At 49.1% G+C, this 19,172-nt stretch overlaps 1 long non-coding RNA gene across 1 annotated transcript in view; it reads left to right on the top strand.

Moving 5' to 3' along the window:
* LOC131090935 (uncharacterized) overlaps positions 1 to 19,172 on the top strand; it is a 36,953-nt gene that overhangs the window by 14,094 nt on the left and 3,687 nt on the right. Inside the window, exon 2 of the long non-coding RNA XR_009115350.1 lies at positions 5,862 to 5,995. This is a non-coding gene — a long non-coding RNA (uncharacterized LOC131090935). The remainder of the gene's footprint in view (positions 1 to 5,861; positions 5,996 to 19,172) is intronic.

A 19,172-nucleotide genomic window follows, 5' to 3' on the forward strand; every position in this document is an offset into this window, starting at 1 on the left:
ATGGAATTCAGATGGAATTCAGGGATGGAATTCAGATGGAATTCAGATGGAATTTAGGAACGAAATTCAGATGGAATTTAGGAACGAAATTCAGATGGAATTCAGGGATGGAATTCAGATGGAATTCAGGAGTGAAATTCAGATGGAATTCAGGAATGACATTCAGAAGGAATTCAGGGATGAAATTCAGGTGGAATTCAGCGATGAAATTCAGATGGAATTCAGGGACACCACCTTGGACAGAGCAGTGAGGGGTGTGGGTGGCAGGTTCTGCTAGCCCAGAGCCCCAGAGAGCACAGACATCTCTCTGTCTGTCTGTCTGTCTGTCTGTCCCCATCCGGGACACCTCTCCTTCCATGGGCTCTGCTCAGTGAGCTCTGAGAGTTCCCTTCAGCAGGGCAGAGCTGGAGAGGTCTGGGACCCCGAAGTTGTGTGAGTCTGGAACGCCGAGTTCTGTAAGCCTGAAGCACCAAGTCCTGTGACTCTGGAACCCCAAAAATCTGTGACTGTGGAACCCTGGGTTCTGTGACTCTGGAACCCCGAGTTCTGTGAGTTTTGTGAGTCTGGAACCCGGAGTTTTGTGGCACTGGAACCCCAAGCTCTGTGACTCTGGAACAGGGAGTTGTGTGAGTCTGAAACCCCGAGTTCTGTGAGACTGGAACCCCGAGTTCTGTGAGTTGTGTGACTCTGTGACCCTGATTTTGGGATGCTCTTTGCAGCTGAAGGCTCAGTGTGCGCGTGCTCTGAATGGATGCTGCTGCACCAGGAACCTGCCAGGGCAATCTTCACCTGCTCCACAGCCCCAGCTGAAATGCTGTATAATGGGTAATGGATGTTCAGAGCAGCCTGGGGTTACAGCTGGGCAGGGGCACAGCTGGCAGAGATGGCTGTTGGAATGGGAGGAACATGATGTCATTTAAAAACATCCAGGTGATTCAGAGTGGAATTCCACTGCCATGACCACTGTCCCACGGTTTGATCCCTGCAGTCTGCAGTGTGCTCAGGGAGCTGACAGAAAACCCCGTGCAGCTCCACCAGGTGTCATCAGTGGAGTATTTTGGGATGTTGCCTTGTCTAACCAATGAGCATCTTTGTTATAAGCTTCCAAAAACTATTTAACAGAGAGCTGTGAATCTTTCTTTTGGAGCCCCCTTGCCATTTTCCAGTGGCAGCTTGCTTTCAAAACCTCAGGATCGCTGGGCAGGGACCCTGCAAATTCCAGGTTAGGGCTCCCTCCTTCACCAGGATTCTCCTTTGGTGGAATATCTCCCAAGTCATGAATATTTTCAGTTTCCTCTGCTGTGCACACGGAGCTCTCAGCCTGCAATTACAGCTCTCCCTTATGAATATTTAAAAGGCAGTTCAGCTTTCAGACAGAGTACACCAGCGACAAAGATCAAGCTTTCTGACCTTTTGTTAATTTGCTCACTGAAATAGGATTCCCATGGTCTCGTTTTTTTGTATTTAAGAGAAGAAATTTGCATACAGAGAGGGTGTTGGCTTTTCTCATTTTTGTGGCTAATTGCCTTTTGGTACATTTGTTCTAGTAGATCTCAAAGAAAAAAAGTCACTGGATAGTTTTATCAGTTATGCATGAGAATATGAGAGATAGAATTGGAGAAAAAAAACCGCTTGGGCTCTTTATCAGGAAATGATAAGAAGTTTTTTTTACCACTGTGGGAAAAAAAAAATCAGCAGAAAAAGCAAAAGTAGGAATGTTTTGAGACCAGTGGAGAAACTTGTTACTCCCACACTGCATTGGAAGGAAATGCAAACTGTTTGTGATAATAGTGAAGAGTGAAGCTGGAAAATCTCCATTATTGCTTTGGAAATGAATTTGTCTATTCTGGAAAATACAGCAGATGCAGAGCCCCAGACACTGAGCTGACAGAGGAGTGAACGATGAAATGTGTCAATGTAATCACAAATGCACTGGACTTTCAGGGACTGCAGAAGGGAAATTGAATCCTTGTAAACCTTAGCTAAAATGTGGGTTTATTTGTGTTTGTTTTGAGCTCAGAATGGAAATTGAGCCATGGTTTTGCAAACCTTAGCTAAAGTGTGTGTTTCTGTGTGTTTGTTCTGAGCTCACTTGTGGGCATTTTAAAGGAAGGAATGGTGGCAGTTCCTGGAGCAGAGGTTGGGCCAGCCAAGTCCTGGTGTTGGACCCATGGCTTTGTTATTTGCTCTTTGTTTTTTATTTTATGTGCTGCCATACATGAATGGACACAGCTATGCAGTTGATTAAAGAAAGGACTTAATTAAGGGCTGTAATTAAACTAGTGGAGTAAATTACAACAGAACTGAAATTCAGAATGAGCCCGTGTGATGCAGAGGCTGGTGCTGTTGAGGCAGTATCTGTATGAAATAATTGATTCTGCAGCCATTAGTCTTTGCTAATGAGATTAAGGAGGAGGTGCCACAATCCTGGTAATTAATTTGGTTTTGTGACTTGGAAATGTGATGGAATGGGGCAAAACTGGGGATTGTTCTGCACACCGAGAAGCTCTCAGGTTGGAAGACAAATGGCATCAAAGTCATCCCTGTTCTCAGCTGTGCCAGGATGATATTTGACTTTACAGAGACATCAACCCCTCATCCTGCATGGAGACCTTGCAGGACACAAAAAGAGGCTTTTCCTCTGTGCATGAGCTCCCTGAGAGCTGCTGGGACAGATCCCCCTGGGCAGGGCTCAGATCTGCACAATTTCTGTGCTCTGGGTACTGCCTGATGCCATTTATTTCCCTCCTCTGAATCTCTGCCCCATTCTCCTGCCCTGCCTCAGTGCAGCTGATGAGTCTGGAGGATCTTCAACCTAAAATTAACAGTGATCTTTAACCTAAAAATTAACAGTGCCCCTAATCCAAGGCTTATCTTATTGGTACCTACTTACACTTACTGGGACAGAAATAAATTGTAACAAATTATTATAGACAGTAAATAAACTATACCAGGTTAGTATCTGTATTGGATAAATCTCTGCACACACCCACACAGTGCAGAGCTGCACAAGCACTGCACATTGTAATATTGCTGATTATTTCACTAATGCTGAACATTGATAGATGCAAAAGATGTGTTAAAAGCAGAGGCAGGGCAGGAAAATCCCTTCAATTTAAGAGGAAAGACTGAAATGTGTTTTGTGCAGGATTTACATGACAAGCTCAACGTTCAAGCATTGCTTCAGCAGAGGGGTAGCTTGGAGCTGTTGGCACTTTGAGTGTTGGATGTTTGTGTGCTCTGTGACCTGGCTGCTCGCTGTGATCACCAGGCATTGCTCACTTACAGCAAAGTCAATGCTGAGTTATCTCTGATGTACAGTTAGAGACCATACAGGATTCAATTGCTGAGTTAGAGATCGTACAGGATTCAATTGCTGAGTTAGAGACCATACAGGATTCAATTGCTGAGCTATCTCTGATGTACAGTTAGAGACCGTACAGGATTCAATTGCTGAGTTATTCCTGATGTACAGTTAGAGACCATGCAGGATTCAATTGCTGAGTTATCTCTGATTTATAGTTGGAGACCATACAAGATTCAATTGCTGAGTTATCTCTGATTTATAGTTAGAGATCGTACAGGATTCAATTGCTGAGTTATTCCTGATGTACAGTTAGAGATCATACAGGATTCAATTGCTGAGTTATCTCTGATGTACAGTTAGAGATCGTACAGGATTCAATTGCTGAGTTATCTCTGATGTACAGTTAGAGATCGTACAGGATTCAATTGCTGAGTTATTCCTGATGTACAGTTAGAGACCGTACAGGATTCAATTGCTGAGTTAGAGATCGTACAGGATTCAATTGCTGAGTTATCTCTGATGTACAGTTAGAGACCATACAAGATTCAATTGCTGAGTTATTCCTGATGTACAGTTAGAGACCATGCAGGATTCAATTGCTGAGTTATCTCTGATTTATAGTTGGAGACCATACAAGATTCAATTGCTGAGTTATCTCTGATTTATAGTTAGAGATCGTACAGGATTCAATTGCTGAGTTATTCCTGATGTACAGTTAGAGATCATACAGGATTCAATTGCTGAGTTATCTCTGATGTACAGTTAGAGATCGTACAGGATTCAATTGCTGAGTTATCTCTGATGTACAGTTAGAGATCGTACAGGATTCAATTGCTGAGTTATTCCTGATGTACAGTTAGAGATCGTACAGGATTCAATTGCTGAGTTATCTCTGATGTACAGTTAGAGATCGTACAGGATTCAATTGCTGAGTTATTCCTGATGTACAGTTAGAGACCGTACAGGATTCAATTGCTGAGTTAGAGATCGTACAGGATTCAATTGCTGAGTTATCTCTGATGTACAGTTAGAGACCATACAAGATTCAATTGCTGAGTTATTCCTGATGTACAGTTAGAGATCGTACAGGATTCAATTGCAGCAGCGTCATTCAAACTGCTGGATATTGACACCAACATGAGAGTGCCCTGCTGGGGACGTGGCTCCTCTGGGCTGGGCTCACCCGCAGAGCTGAGCCCGGCTCTGCAGGCATTTCCTAGAAAGCCTTTCCATTCCTGCAGCAGGCTCTGCTGCCTGTGTGTGTGTGCTGCTGCCTGGGCAGGTGCGCTCCTCCCGTGCCCTGTCACCCGAGCCCTTCCCGAGGCAGCTCTGTCAGGGTGACAGTGATGGATTTCACCTGCATTTATGGGCCCCTGCAGGCCCCAGGGCTGGGCATTTGTGCAGCTGCTGCAGGGAACTCTTTCTGTTTTACACTCGGAGAGCCCCAGGGGAAGGCTGGAACTCCTCAGGAGTGGTCATAACTGCAAAACAGCACCTGGATTGCAGATCCTGGGCTGGAACACAGGCTGCAGCTGTGAACATGCATTTTATTGCAGATCCTGGGCTGGAATGCAACTGCAGCTGAGAACTTGCATTTGATTGGGGTCCTGTGCTTGAACACAGGCTGCAGCTGTGAACTTGCATTTCCAGATCCTGTGTTTTATTTGAACACAGGCTGCAACTGTGATCTTGCATTTTTAGCCCCGTGCCCCTGCAGCAAACCCCCCTGTGTGTGGCTCTGCTTTTCTGCACTTGTTTGTGGCTTTGGGAAACGATGCCAGGCTCAAACCAGGCTGGGTACCTCGCCCTGCAGGGAGTGGCTCCCCAAAATAGCCAAAGGCTGTGCCCAGAGTGCTCCAGCAGGCAGCTCAGGGCATTGAATTACCATCCCTGCAGCCCTGGATCTGCTCAGGAGCTCGTGAATAATGAAGGATGTGGGCTGCAGGTCCCAGATCTGGGTGCATCCCTTCCTGAGTGGCTCCCTGTCCCCCAGCACGGCCCCGGTGTGAGCTAGCTCTGTGCTGATGACGAAGACACCAGCCATGGTGTAAGTAAAGGCATTTATTTGGCAGAGCTGGCAGTGTGTGGGGATGGGTGGCAGAGCTGGCATTACTTACCCTGTGCAATCTGTCAGCCCCTGGTATTTAGCTCCTGGTGCACACAGGATGCAGTTCCTGTGCCTTGCCATTCTGGCTGTGGAGGGACACCATCCAAAGGTATTTTTAGAATTCCATGCCGGGGAAAAAATAAAGTCTTGGGAAGAAGAACTGATTCACGCTTCTCATCCTCTCCCTCCTCCGTTCCACTCTGGGTTTGAGCACAAATTTCAGGCTCATTTTGGAGCTTTTGTTGGACTTCAGCCTTGTGGCCTGCCATGACAGAAATGTTTATTCAGCAAGGCTGAATTAATTAATTCAGCTTGGCTATGCAATGGTAATTAACCCTGTCAGTGCTGCAGCTCTGGGGCGCAGGCAGTGAAACATGCTGGGTACTGGGAAGGGAAGTTGTAAATGCGGCTCTAACAAACTGCCTGCTTTCCTTTTGTCCTGCACAGTCTGGAGATGCTCCATCGTGCCTGCAGCCCTCAGCTCCGCAGGAAGCCTCTGATCAGAGCTGGCTGGTAGGAGAGAGCCCGGCCTGCAGTCCCATGCCAGCGCCTGACTCCAGAGCCACCCCTGGCAGCTCGCAGTAAGTCTGGCTCTGCTCCCCAGCCCGGGAGCTGCTGCCCCTGCAGGATTGCTCTGCAGCCCTGGGCTGCTCTGGGTGTGCTGGGTGTGCACAGCTCCGGGCTTTGGGCTTTGGGGGGCTTGGGAGGGTCTGGCTGCTGCAGTTTGCCCTGCGCCGATTGCTGAACCCTGTGCCCACACTGAGCACACCCAGCTGTGCCCGTGGGGCTGCCCCAGCCTGAATGGGGCTGCAAAGGCCAAAAATGGGGCAGAAATGACTCCAGGGCTGAGTTCTGGCTGCAGGAGTGGCAAGGGCAGGAGCCTGGGCACAGCCTGTGGCTCTGACCAGTGTGGTGGTGTTTGAGGGTCCCAGGATGAGAGAAGAGAATCTTGACTCCATGTTTCAGAAGGCTGGTTTGTTATTTTATTATATATATTATATTAAAAGAAAGTGATATATTAAAACTCTACTAAAAGATTAGAAGAAAGGATTTCATCAGAAGGCTTCAAAGGAATAGAATGGAATTATAATAAAATCTTGTGACTGACCAGACGGTCCAAGACAGCCAGACTGTGATTGGCCGTTAATTACAAACAACCCCATGAGCCCAATCCCAGATGCACCTGTTGCATTCCACAGCAGCAGATAACCATTGTTTGCATTCTGTTCCTGAGGCCTCCCAGCTTCTCAGGAGGAAAAATCCTAAGGAAAGCATTTTCCCTAAAATATATCTGTGACATTCCAGCACATCGCAGTGTGGTTTGGGGCACCCATCCTGACTCTGGATAGCAGCAGAGAATTTCTGTTTGCATCTCTGGGTGTTTGCACATGCTCTGGTTTTCAGTTTAGAGAGGAACCTTCTGGAAGGCTTGGTCAGTTAGCTGGGTCCCATCTCCTGCTGCTGAGCTATCAGATGGAGTTCATGTCTCACCTTTGATCTTCAAAGCCCTTTGCCACCAGTAACTAACAGAATAATTTAAAGAAATTTCATTTAAAACCACCATTTTTGTACCTTATGTTCTCACTGTTCTCTGTACCTCACTGAGCTGAAAGTAAAGGCTTAAAGCTTTGCTTTAAGAGCCTGGTGTTTGAAGCTTGGGGTTCTAAATTTGGTGCTGGATTTATCCGTGTGAAGGGTATGAGTTTGATTGCATCAGAAGTAATTATATTTAATGTGACAAGGGAAAAGTGCACAAATGTGATATTTGGAACGGCTGTTAATGCCTCCTTTGCATCTCTGCTCCTGAAAGGAATAATTACCCAGCAGTGATGTGAGCTGAGTGCTGAGCTCTGGTGGAAGGGGGAGTCAGTGTTTCCTGCAGGGTCAGAATCCCTGAGCAGGAAGGGAAGGGAAGGGAGGGGCTGTTGGCAGACCCAGACCCACAAAAGCCACCTGGGCACACCTGGAGTCGCTGGGGGTTCGCTGCTTATTGCTCCACACCAGGGACTTGTGCCTGCAGGAGGCAAAAAGTGTTTCTGTGGATCCCAGGGTTTCTCTGGAATCCCAGGTTTCCCCTGAAATCTCAGGTTTCTCTGAAATCCCAGCCTGGGGAGGGGGCATCCCACCCACCCTGGGCACCCTGGGGTGACAGAGACCCACCCTGGGGGGACAGAGACCCTCCCTGGGGTGACAGAGACCCACCGTGGGGGGACAGACACCCACCCTGGAGTCACAGACACCCACCCTGGGGTGACAGACACCCACTGTGGAGTGACAGAGACCCACCCTGGGGGGACAGAGACCCACCCTGGGGGGACAGAGACCCTCCCTGGGGTGACAGAGACCCACTGTGGAGTGACAGACACCCACCCTGGGTCACAGACACCCACCGTGGGGTGACAGAGACCCACCCTGGAGTGACAGAGACCCACCCTGGAGTGACAGAGACCCACCCTGGGGGGACAGACACCCACCGTGGGGTGACAGAGACCCTCCCTGGGGTGACAGAGACCCTCCCTGGGGTGACAGAGACCCACCCTGGGCACCCTGGGGTGACAGAGACCCACCCTGGGGGGACAGACACCCACCCTGGGTCACAGACACCCACCGTGGGTCGCCCGTGCCCTTTGCACACAGCTGCCCAGCAGGAGCAGGGCAGGTCCAGGGCTCTGCCCCTTCCATGGAGCTCTCCTGGAGCAGGGCTGGGGCTCTCTCAGGGCCAGCTGAGCAGTTTGGCACAGCCTGGAAGGGTGGTGGGGGCTCAGCCTGGGTTTCACCACCCGGGGATGTGCTGGGGGCTCTATGGAGGCTCCGTCTCCATGAGCCAGGCTGGGATGGTCTCTGGTCTGAATGGAGTATCTGCTGCCACTGATGCTCTCTGGAAGGCTCCATCTCCACAATCCAGGCTCAGATATTCCCCCTCTCTCTAACTGGAATATCTGCTGCCACTGATGCTCTCTGGAGGGCTCCATCTCCATAAGTCAGGCTGGGATGGTCTTGGTCCTAAATGCAATATCTGCTGCCACTGATGCTCTCTGGAAGGCTCCATCTCCACAATCCAGGCTCAGATATTCCCTCTCCAGGTGCAGTATCTGCTGCCACTGATGCTCTCTGGAGGGCTCCATCTCCACAATCCAGGCTCAGATATTCCCTCTCCAGGTGCAATATCTGCTGCCACAGCCCCAGTTCCCTCCACGCTGCCCCACCAGTGTGATTTGGTATCAGACAGCAAGGTCAGGGCTCTGTGTGTTATCAGTTAGTGCCAAACAAAGGCAGCAAGGTGATTTATTGCTCCATTTTCCTAAAGCACACGATAACATTAACGTTTTGGCTTATACTTTTTCCTGCCCTAATTACATTTGTCTCTTGTTTAATCATCTTTGAGATGGAATAGTATGTCTGAGGAGGGAATGTAATGTGATTTAATTAACTTTTGTGCTAATGAGTCAGACTGCAAAACCTTGCAAGGCTTCTTGTCCAGTACAGTGCTTGGAGGCAGAGTATTCAGATGAAACTGAAAATTGTGAATCTTAAACCCCATACAGAAACCTTCAGGTGTGGCTGCTGAACTCTGAGCTGTGTTATGTGACAGTTTCTGTTTTGGCCTGAAAGTTAATTTACAGATTACTGAGGGGACAGCTTGAGTCCTGTTTAAATCCCTGTCTGAAATGGATTTTAGGGGCTATGGTGAGCCCATGGCCTGGTGATGCTCATCAGGGATAAAAGGTGTGCTGGGGAAAAGCATATTGGGTGTCAGAAAGATGTTTAAACCTGCATTTGTGAGCTGTCCCTTCTGATCAGATACAACCAGCAAATTCTGGTGTGTGAACAGAACACTGGAGTGTGCTGATGTTCACAAATTGCTGCCCCATCCCTGCTTAGCACTCATGCATGTTTCATACTTGCATCTCTGCCTGGGGATCCCAGCACACATTCCAAATGCGGGAGGTGCTCCACTGACAAATGTTGGGCTAAAAAATAAATAAACCAAGTCCTTTTGTGAGGAGTGTGAAGCTGACAGGGTAAGTCATGCAGAATGCTGGTGTTTAGATCAGCTGGAGCTACACACACCAGGAACACTCACCAGCTCCTCTGAAAGTTCCTGCACCGACTGCTCCAATACATTTGCATTAGTGGAAGGATGAGACCTACTTCATGATGTTCTGTGCATGACAAAAGCTAAAATTAGCTCAGCTAGAACTTTGGCTGCAGCTCTGCTAAATTTTAGCAGTTTGGGGGGGAAGGAGAACGCTTCTGAAAGGTTATAATTAATGAGCTACGTGTTGTTGGGTTTTTTCCCGAAGTGTACCAAAATAACAGGAGGAAATTGGGACAGGCAGGCTTTTTTGGTGCCTTGGCATTTCGAGGGCTGCAGCCTGGCCTCCCACTGGAGCTGGGGGTGGCTCTGCTGCTGCTGCTGCTCCCCAGAGCCCACCGGGGATGGCACCGGGGGAGAGCTGCTCTGGGTGCAGGGAGGGGCAGCTGAGCCTGGCACTGTGTGTGCCGAAGGGAATTCAGCCTGGCACTGCGTGTGCCGAAGGGAATTCAGCCTGGCACTGTGTGGTGTCAAAGGGAATTCAGCCTGGCACTGTGTGTGCCAAAGGGAATTCAGCCTGGCACTGTGTGTGCCGAAGGGAATTCAGCCTGGCACTGTGTGGTGTCAAAGGGAATTCAGCCTGGCACTGCGTGGTGCCGAAGGGAATTCAGCCGGGCACTGTTTGGTGCTGAAGGGAATTCAGCCTGGCACTGTGTGTGCCAAAGGGAATTCAGCCTGGCACTGTGTGTGCCGAAGGGAATTCAGCCTGGCACTGTGTGGTGCCGAAGGGAATTCAGCCTGGCACTGCGTGGTGTCAAAGGGAATTCAGCCTGGCACTGTGTGGTGCTGAAGGGAATTCAGCCTGGCACTGCGTGGTGCCGAAGGGAATTCAGCCTGGCACTGTGTGTGCCGAAGGGAATTCAGCCTGGCACTGTGTGTGCCGAAGGGAATTCAGCCTGGCACTGTGTGGTGCTGAAGGGAATTCAGCCTGGCACTGTGTGGTGCTGAAGGGAATTCAGCCTGGCACTGTGTGGTGCCGAAGGGAATTCAGCCTGGCACTGTGTGTGCCAAAGGGAATTCAGCCTGGCACTGTGTGTGCCGAAGGGAATTCAGCCTGGCACTGCGTGGTGTCAAAGGGAATTCAGCCTGGCACTGTGTGGTGTCAAAGGGAATTCAGCCTGGCACTGTGTGTGCCGAAGGGAATTCAGCCTGGCACTGTGTGGTGCTGACAGGAGCCCAGCACAGAGTAACTCCATGGCAGAGAGGTTTCCTGAGCAGCTCCTGGCACAGAGAGGGTCAGGGTTTGTGGCTGAGTTTGGATCCTGAGCCAGGCTCTGGTTTCTGGCTGAATTACGGATCCTGAGCAGCTCCTGGTCATGGGAGAGGCTCTGGTTTGCTGGCTGAGCTGGGGGTGCTGACCTTGCCTGGTCACAGGAGGTGCTGTGGGTTTGCTGGATGAGCTGTGGATCCTGAGCCAGGCTCTGGTTTGATGGTTTAGCTGTGGATCCTGAGCCAGGCTCTGGTTTTGCTGGGTGAGTTTGTATCCTGAGCCAGGCTCTGGTTTGATGGTTTAGCTGTGGATCCTGAGCCAGGCTCTGGTTTGATGGTTTAGCTGTGGATCCTGAGCCAGGCTCTGGTTTTGCTGGGTGAGTTTGTATCCTGAGCCAGGCTCTGGTTTGATGGTTTAGCTGTGGATCCTGAGCCAGGCTCTGGTTTGATGGTTTAGCTGTGGATCCTGAGCCAGGCTCTGGTTTTGCTGGGTGAGTTTGTATCCTGAGCCAGGCTCTGGTTTGATGGTTTAGCTGTGGATCCTGAGCCAGGCTCTGGTTCCTGGCCATTCATGGATGCTGACCCAGGTCTGGTTTAGCTGTGGATCCTGAGCCAGGCTCTGGTTTGATGGTTTAGCTGTAGATCCTGAGCCAGGCTCTGGTTTGATGGTTTAGCTGTGGATCCTGAGCCAGGCTCTGGTTTGATGGTTTAGCTGTGGATCCTGAGCCAGGCTCTGGTTTTGCTGGGTGAGTTTGTATCCTGAGCCAGGCTCTGGTTTGATGGTTTAGCTGTAGATCCTGAGCCAGGCTCTGGTTCCTGGCCGATTCATGGATGCTGACCCAGGTCTGGTTTAGCTGTGGATCCTGAGCCAGGCTCTGGTTCCTGGCCATTCATGGATGCTGACCCTGCCTGGCTGCAGCAGCTCTGGGGCAGCTCAGGCTCCAGAGCTCCTGACCAATTTCACAGCAAACTCGATTAAGCTGTTAAATTGCAGATCACTCCTGACAGTAAATTAATTCTTAATCCAAGTCCTGTTCTGCACTGCACTGGGAGGCTTTTGCCAGGAGGCCAGTGCCTTGGAAATGGGTAATTAAATTCTGCTGTAAATACATTTCCATCCGCCCTTCTGCTTGCAGGAGCTGGCAAACAAGCATCAGCCAATAATTAATACCTGTAATTTGGTTTAGCTGGAATCAGCCCTGCTCCTGTCCGACTCTGAGATGTCAACCAAGGTTGTGAAGCTGGGAGTAAGTCAGAGATAAAGACTGACCAAAATGTATTCATGAGAGAATCTGCTCCTAGTTTTCTCCATAAAATGCTGTGTAGTTTGCAAATCTGGAGTTGTGTGGTTTGCAAATTTGACAATAGTTTGATCTGAAGTCAATGTAGAAGAATTGTTAAAAGCCCTAGATACAAGAAAAGTAACAACAATGAGAAGATGTATTTATTCTGGGCATTTTTCATTCCTGTACTGAACCCCTTCGGAGCCAGCTCTGCAGCTCAGCAGTGAGTTTGGGGGGCCGTGTCCTGTGCAGATGGAGCTGGGCATTTGCTGTCCCCTGAGGTTTGCACTGGGGCAGGGATGCTGGGTGCAGCTTTGCTTCCCGAGGGCCAGAGGGAGACTGGAGCCTGCCTCGCTCATTCTCCAGCCATGGTTCTGAACCAAATTCCGTTTTCCCATCTCCCTTCCACATTTGTTCCATTTCCTTGAGGACCAGAGCGTTTGACAGCTGTGAGTCTGGCTCCTTTTTGAGGCTGAATGCTGCTAATTCTCATTGCAGGCAGAAGCAAGCGTCCCTGTGCTATTTGTGTGTGCAGAGCAGTTCCTGGTGCTCCAGGGACATCCCCAGCCCTGCAGAGCCCTCACAGGAGCCTGGCCCTCCTTCAAGGCTCTGAGCACACTCACAGGTGATGCTGAGTTTGAGCTCCACTCTGAGATTGCTGCTTTGCTTCCCAACGTTATTAAAAATTTATCCCTGACTCCAGCTGAGGCACTTTGTCATTTCCAGGGCAGCGTAAATGGTAATAATTAAAAGCAATTTAAAAGTGTGTTAAAAGTAATATAATTTTTATAGGCTGACTGCTGTATCAGTAGGAGGGTTTGGGAGGTTTTAGGGCTTTTTGAGTTCGATTTTGGATTTTAATTTCAGTTCTGTTTCTCAGATTCCTGCCCTGTGAGAGCATTTTCTTGCCACATGGGCCAGTCTGGATTGGCAGAGAGCTGGGCCATGCCCTGTGCAAGGTCTCAGCTATTCAGATTCTGCAATAATTCCCCTGAAATGGGACTGTGTCCTTGCCTATAGAACGAAGGGGGCTGCACTCCTCCCCTGCAGCAGCATTTTTAGCAATTCCCATGTAATTAGCTTTAAAGCCAGGCAGCCCCTGGAGTGTGAGTGGGAAATCTCTGCCTGTGGGGAGGGCAGCACCAGTGGGTGACTGGGGAGAATGGGCAGAGGCTCTGGAGAATCTGTGCTGGACAGGTTTGAGTGGCTGGGCTCCCTGCTGGATGTGCTCATTCAGAAACTGTGCCTGAATTTACAGAGGTGCTGGGGCACTCTGGGGCTGGGGGCACCCTCTAGTCTCCCTTTATTTGCTCTGTGAGTCCCATGCACAGCCTGCTCTGTGCAGCCTCATCCAGAGGTGCTGGGGCACTCTGGGGCTGGGGGCAGCCTCTGGCCTCCTTTATTTGCTCTGTGAGTCCCATGCACAGCCTGCTCTGTGCAGCCTCACCCTGGGCTCCCCCTGGTCCTTTCTGAGCCCTGGCAGACACTGATGGCCAGTTTGGGGTTCTGGTTTGCCCTTCCCTCCCCTGTCAGCATCAGGCTGAGCCGGGAGAGCTGTGAAATCCCAATTTGAACGTGTCTGGCACTGAATGTGTAATCCACAGCAGTTCACGGGGTGTCAGACCTGTGAGAGGCTCAGAGCTGCTCATGGGCAGTGCCTGCAGGTGCCAGTTACCTGGCTGGGGATCTGGGGCTCAGACCCACCCGTGGGCTGTCACAGGAGTCATTGCAGGGCAGGGCTGGTGCCAGTTACCTGGCTGGGGATTGGGGCTCAGACCCACCTGTGGCTGTCACAGGAGTCATTGCAGGGCAGGGCTGGTGCCAGTTACCTGGCTGGGGATTTGGGGCTCAGACCCACCCGTGGGCTGTCACAGGAGTCATTGCAGCTGGCACCAAACTGCTCTGGTGTCAGCTTGGCTGTTTGTGACCGTGTTCACAGGGTCTGAGGGTGAGGGAAGGGATGAGGATCTGACTCCATGTTTCACGAGGCTTGATTTATTATTTTATGATATATATTACATTAAAACTATACTAAAATAATAGAAGAAAGGGTTTCATCACAAGGCTAGCTAAGCTAAGAATAGAAAGGAATGATAAAAAACATTTGTGGCTCAGACAGAGAGTCTGAGCCAGCTGACTGTGATTGGCCATTAATTAGAAACACCCAGATGAGCCCAATCCCAGATGCACCTGTTGCACCCCACAGCAGCAGATAGCCATTGTTTGCATTTTGTTCCTGAGGCCTCTCAGCTTCTCAGGAGGGAAAACCCTAAGGAAAGGATTCTCCATAAAAGATGTCTGCGGCAGCTTTTCTCCCCAGCCTCTTTCGGGTTTCAGGAGCTGGGAATTTGTTCCTCTGACACTGCTGGAATCAAAGTCCTGGTGCCCCCAGGGTCCAGGCTGGCAGGAGCTGCTCCAGGGCATCAGTGCCAGGCAGGCTGTGCCTCCTGACACCAGAACCTGTCCTTCCTTTCATCTGCACAAAGGCTTGGAAATGTCAGCTTCTTGTTCAGAATCCCAGCAAAGCACAGCTGGGGGAGTCGGGATCCTCCTCTAAAGGAAACATTACCCAGGAGGACGGCGTGGTTTTATTTGCCAAGCACTTTGTCAGGGTGTGCTGGATGACATCTGAGCACTGCTGCTGTTGTTTGGATTGTGTTGTGGAACAGCCAGGGAGCAGAAAGCAGCAACAATGGAATTGCACAGCTTCCCTTTCCCAGGGGTTTAGTGCTTGTGTCGCTGCAGTCTGAGTTGGTGTTTGAAATGAGGACTTGCCTAGAGGAAATAATTTTTTTAGTGTACGTTTCACTGGACAGCAAAGCAATTACCTCCTAAATTTAGAAATTATTCTCTACTACACTGTAGCAGGATCAGACAAGTTTTGGCATTTGAGCAACTTCCAGCACGCATTTTGCACATAAGAAGAAATGATGGCATTTGACAATCTGGCAGACAGAAAGCGTTCAGGGCTTGGGTTTCCTTGCAGGCTGTGGGGGAGCAGGACAGGATTTCCAGGGCAGAGCTGAGGCTCCAGATCCCTTTTCTGGGGCACTTTGGGGCAGCTGCTGTGCCCTGCCCCTGGGGCTCAGCCTGGGCTGAGGGGCGGGAGCCGCACGGAGAAATAACGAAGGGAAGGAGCTCGTTTGGGTAATTATGGGCTCCAAGCCCGTTCAGGGCAGCAGCAGCAGCACTGAGTCATGCTGAGCTGTGCTGGAAGCAGAGGGAAAGGCTCAGACTGAGCTCCTGAGCCAGGCACCAGCCCAAGAGGGGCTGGCAGGAGTTTGTGTCTCTGGGCAGTGCAGCATCCTCTCATGCAGGGCCTGAGGCTCCTCAGCCAGGGCAGCTCCACTGGGCAGGGATGGAGCAGGACCTGAGCTGCAGGGAATGCACAGAACAGGCTGCCCTCTGCAGGAAATGCACACAACAGGCTTTCCTCTGCAGGAAATGCACAGAACAGGCTGCCCTCTGCAGGAAATGCACAGAACAGGCTGCCCTCTGCAGGGAATGCACATAACAGGCTGCCCTCTGCAGGGAATGCACATAACAGGCTGCCCTCTGCAGGGAATGCACAGAACAGGCTTCCCCCTGCAGGAAATGCACAGAACAGGCTGCCCTCTGCAGGAAATGCAGCTCCCAAGGTTACCTCTTCAGGAAATTCAGATAAGAGGCTTGCCTTTGCAGGAAATGCAGCCCCTGCAGGAAATGCAGCTCCCAAGGCTCCCTGGGCTGCAGGAAATGCAGCCCCTGCAGGCAGTGCAGCTCAGGAGGTTCCCTCTGCAGGAAATGCACCCCCCAAGGCTCCCTGGGCTGCTCCCCCCCAGCAGAAGGTGCAGGATGGAGCAGGGGCCCTGCAGCAGTGCAGCAGCAGCAGTGAGAGCTGTGACTCAGCTGTAACTCAGCATTTCTGCCCTGCAGCCCCATTTCTCTGCACTTTCCCTTTTTAACCACCCTCAGGCTGTATATTTTATTTTCTCCTGACTCCTGTTCTGCTTGGTGAGGAGCCCCACAGGTCTGTCAGCAGAACTGACTGCATGAAATCTGGAATGCCCAAGTGACAGAAATGGATTAGGCAGATAATCTCCCATCAGACTTCAAACAATTTCAACCATAGGGCTTTAAAAAGAGATCATTTTATATGGAGGATATTTTGTTAAAAACAGGTTATATTCATGGCACAGCACCAATAAATGATAATTTTATTTTCTTAAAAGAATTTCAGAGCAGTTGAAAACTGTAGAAGAATGTCTTTACTTGTAGATTTGTCCATAAAGAAAATAATTTATTATACATCTAATTATAATATATATAGTATTATTATAATTTATATATGCTTATATAAATGCATATATATGTTTATTTATATATTATTATAAATGATATATAATTTATATATTATATATATCCTTTAAATAGTATACATTATATATTATATATAATAATATTTAATAATATACATCTAATTATAATAATTATGCATCTAAATGAATAATACTGTTTTGTTTCTCATTCTTCTGTCCGTTCTCCCCCATTTGCTGGCATTATTTATGGCAGGAGGAAATAAGTGAGGACTTTGTGTCTCCTGCCACAGGCTGGGTGTGCTGCTTTAAGGGGGAGGCAAAAGGGAAAAGAAGCTATCTTTTGTTTAAATATCATTTTTGGCCTTCACAAGTTGTTCCAGAGCAAATATTTTCTTTGAGAATTGGCTAAAAATAGACAGGAAGAATAATCCTCTGAACTGTGATAAGCATTATGATCAGAAATCAATCTTAGGAATCATTTCCACCATTAAACGCGGCGTAAATTGAGGGAGAAGAAAACGGGATTAAATCAGGCGTGGGGGAGAGAGCCTGCAACAACTTTTCTGTGGAATTCAGTTTGTGTTAATTTGCTGGGAGCTCGGAAAATGGAGCAACAGCGAGGCCCTGATGGAGGGAGAGGATGGCTAATGAGGGATGCCCAGATTTGGGAGAGAATCAAACAATCAAACCCCCCCGTGCTGCAGTGCTGGAGGGGATTCAGGGCTGGGGGCTCTCAGAGCATCCCGGGGAGGCGCAGGCAGCGTTTGGGTTTTGCTGTGGTGTGTTCCACTGCAGGATTGCTGCTGGCTGTGCTCGGGCCTCCAAGGGCAGGCGCCAGCAGGGTTGGCACATCTGCAGCGGGGTTGGCACACTTGCAGCAGCTTTTGCTCATTTACAACAGGTTTTGCAGACTTGCAGCAGGTTTGATGCATTTACAGAGGGTTTGGCACACTTGCAGCAGGTTTGGCACACTTACAGCAGGTTTGGCACACTTACAGCAGGTTTGGCACACTTGCAGCAGGTTTGAGATATTTGCAGCAGGTTTTGCACGCTTGGAGCAGGTTTGGCACATTTACAGAGGGATTTTGCACATTTACAGCAGCTTTGGCACACTTGCAGCGGGTTTTGCACGTTTGCAGGAGGTTTTGCACATTTACATCAGAACGCTTGGAGCAGCCCCCCTGGCACTGAATATGGGATATTCAGGAGCAATCCCAGCCTTTCCCGGGCTGTTTTCCCCATTTCAGGGCACAATTTGTCACTGGAGCAGGGCTCTGCTGGAGCCTCCTCTGCAGGCAGGGGTCGTTCTTCAGCTGATGGCTGGGGAAAAGAACCAGTGAGGAGAAATTTGTGTTCTAGAAAAGTCCATAAACGTGCGGCCATCTGGGGCCATCTCCAATTTCCACTCCCGTCCCTCCTTTTGCTGATCGGGGAGGTTTGGGGAGCTCGGTCCCGTTTCAGGGTCGGGCTGGGAGATTGCATCTCCCTCTCCAGAGCAGAAGGGTGTGCAGTAATTTCCCTGCCATCCTCCACTCCCAGACCTTGCAGATGCACACAGAGCCATTGCCAGGTTGTTTTTCCTGAGCTCCTCTGATAGCCGTCCTATGAGCACACAACTCAGTGATTCCTTCATGTAGATGTTGCCTAATTGCAAAATCTTTGTTCATAATGGGAGATAAACTGATAATCCCTTTGATTAACCCTCTGTCTCAGCTCACTGAGAACCAGAAGCATCTCTTAAACTTGTTATCTGTTAATTTTTAACCCACACTAATTTCTTCTGGCTTTATTAAAACTAATTAGTTTGCTTGAGGACTGAAGATCTCTCAGCATTCCTTGGAATAAATAAATATATCATGAGAAAACATAAGCAACAGTGGAAAATTAGTTCAATAGGAATAGTTGAATAGTTCAAATCTATGTTAATGGAATTCATAATAGGTAGAAATACAGTTGGCAGTATCTGGACTCGAGTGTCTGAAGTGCTGGAAGTTTTTTGTGTAGTTTAAAACCTTCCCCAAGGTTTTGCTTTGCACAGAGAATTACAATTACCTTGTGAGGGATCCATTCTTTCTTCATGGACAGATTTTCCACCGTGGGTTTGGGGCTGCCTGGTGGTTGGGAGAGCCAGAGGTGGTGCTGGGTTGTCTGGGATGGCTCTGGGGGTTGCTGTGCAAAGGTGACACCTGAGCTTTATTTCAGTCAGGCACAGTGGTTTTTGTTCAGTTCCGATGAGCAGAATTTGGAATAGGGAATATAAGGGATTCTTTGTGCTTGGTGTTTTGCAGAGTCCAGAATACTGTGCTTTTCTCATAAATTTCTTCAGTGTTTCTGTGTACCCCCTTGGCTCAGCACAAGGTGAAAAATGGGTTGTGCAGTCTGACTTGAAGGCTGTAATGTTATCTGTTCTGAAAACAGAGTTTCTGGAGCATGAAGAGCTGTTTTTGAATGATGCTTCTGGCACCTAATCCTTAAAATTATTCAGCATATTTTTCTCGTGTCTGTCTTGAAATGAAAAATTATCTTCTGTTTTCAAGTCACTCGTAACTTCTAAAAATTAGGCTTAACTTTTCGTAGAGATTTCCAAACTTATGCAATATATTGATATAAGTTTCTGCCTGATAAAATTACTCTGAGACAGCTGAGGAATTACTGATGTGCCCGAGTTCGCAGGAGGGTTTTAGCACTTGCATCTCTGCATTTCTCACTGAAGGATCTGCCAGTCCTGGGGCAAGCACAGAGCTTGTTGAGCCGTGGTTGATGATGAGCTCAGGTTCGGTGCATTCCATCCTTTTCCAGGGCCACGGGTGAGTTTTTCACTTGTTGAGCCATGGTTGATGTTACACTCAGGTTTTGTACATTCCATCCTTTT

This window comes from Melospiza georgiana, chromosome 18 (assembly GCF_028018845.1).
Source record: "Melospiza georgiana isolate bMelGeo1 chromosome 18, bMelGeo1.pri, whole genome shotgun sequence".
Taxonomy (NCBI): domain Eukaryota; kingdom Metazoa; phylum Chordata; class Aves; order Passeriformes; family Passerellidae; genus Melospiza; species Melospiza georgiana.